The following is a 1,986-nucleotide window of genomic DNA, read 5'->3' as shown; positions in this document are numbered from 1 at the left end:
GCACAAAAATAGGACATAGGCATTTGGAATTGAATAGAAAATGAGGAAATGAAACTAACATCTTATAGCCACCCAATCTTTGATAAACCAAACAAGAACATACCTGGTGGAAAGAATCCCTATTCAATAAATGGTGCTGGAAGAACTGGATATCCATATGTAGAAGACTGAAACTGGGCCCACACCTTTCTCCAGTCACAAAAATTGATTCAAGATGGACAAACAACCTAAATTTAAGGCATGAAATGATAAAAATCCTAAAAGAAAGCATGAGGAAAACATCTGAAGATATTGGCTTGGGAAAAGACTTTATGAAGACAACTTCCATGGCAATTGCAGCATCAACAAAAATACACAAATGGGACTTAATTAAACTGAAAAGCTTCGGTACAGCTAAGGAGACAACAACCAAAGCAAACAGACACTCTACACACTGGGAAAGAATATTTGTATAGTTTGAATTAGATAAAAGCTTGAAAACTAGGATCTATAGAGAACTCAAATTAATACAGATGAAAAAAGCCACAATCCCATACATCAATGGGCAAGAGACATGAATAGAACCTTCTCTAAAGAAGACAGATGAATGGCAAGCAAACAAATGAAAAAATGCTCATCCTCCCTAATTATTAGAGAAATGCAAATCAAAACCACTCTGAGATATCATCTAACCCCAGTGAGATTGGGGTTAGATGATATCAAAAAATATCAAAACTGCAGGTGTATGTATACCATGGAATACTATTCAGCTATTAAAAAGATGGAGACTTTACATCTTTTGTATTAATCTAGATGGAAGTGGAACACATTATTCTTAGTAAAGTATCACAGGAATGGAGAAGCAAGAATCCTGTGTACTCAAGATATGAGGACAGTTAATGACCTAGTACAAGGTAGAGGCTGGGGATAAGGAAGAGCAGAGAGAGGGAAGGGGGGGGCCTTGGTGTGTGACACACCTTTTGGGGGCAAGGAACAATTGTAAGAGGGACTTTACCTAACAAATGCAATCAACATAACCTGGTTCTTTGTACCCTCAATGAATCCCCAACAATAAAAAAAAAGAAAGAAAGAAAGAAAAAGAAGTCTGATGAAGAAAAATAGTTATGTGAAGAGCAGATTTCTTTTTTAGAAGCATCTGAGTAACCATGGACGAGAAAGAATGCTTTCATCAATAAATATAATGAAGTTTATATTATTTAAAAAAAAATAAGATGAAGCGATTTAATTCATGTGTTATTTCATTCCAATTTAATTCTATAAAACTGAATTGATTGTCCCTGATGCATAAGACATTGTTGGCATTGTGATATCTTTCAAGTTGAATAATACTCATTTCTTGAAATTTCTCCTTGTAAGGGAGATAAGACCTGTGAATATTGAAGGTAAAAATTTTCAAAAGAACAATGAGTGTATTATTTTCACCTTTCTTTTCTGATTATTGGAACACAAAAATTGACTAAAGACCACAAAGAAAATCAGGCACAGACATTTCTCTAACAACATTTTAGCTACATCTCCTGCTAGTTCCTTAAGGGAAATCGAATTAAAGAGATTACATTATTGCATGTGTCTACAAACATTTATTTATTGCATATATTTCTATATGTGTTCATGTTTATGTATGTAAGTATGTATATTTACCTGTTTAAAACAATCCTTTGATAAACTCTGTGTGTACAGATGCAGGTTGTTTAAAACAATATTTTTAGGAAATTACATACATTTTGCTCATCACATGCACTTATTTTACTTACTGTGTTATTCCTATAACAAGAATAAGTAGCTCAACTGGACAGCCACATGACATCAGGGAGTAAATTTGGTCTGTTTCATAAAAGTTTAGGTATAAGGGGGAAAAAAATTCCTGACATTCTGATGCAGCAAGTGAAAATGACTTACCCCCATTGATTTATACAAACAACTTCTGCTCATGTATGAAATAAGTATTGCTTCTGCCCTACATAGTTCCATCAAGAATGAAAAGGG

The sequence above is a fragment of the Otolemur garnettii genome, unplaced genomic scaffold (genome assembly GCF_000181295.1).
Source record: "Otolemur garnettii isolate 467f Iridium unplaced genomic scaffold, OtoGar3 scaffold00014, whole genome shotgun sequence".
In the NCBI taxonomy this organism is placed as follows: Eukaryota; Metazoa; Chordata; class Mammalia; order Primates; family Galagidae; genus Otolemur; species Otolemur garnettii.
Note: the sequence above shows the minus strand (reverse complement) of the source record.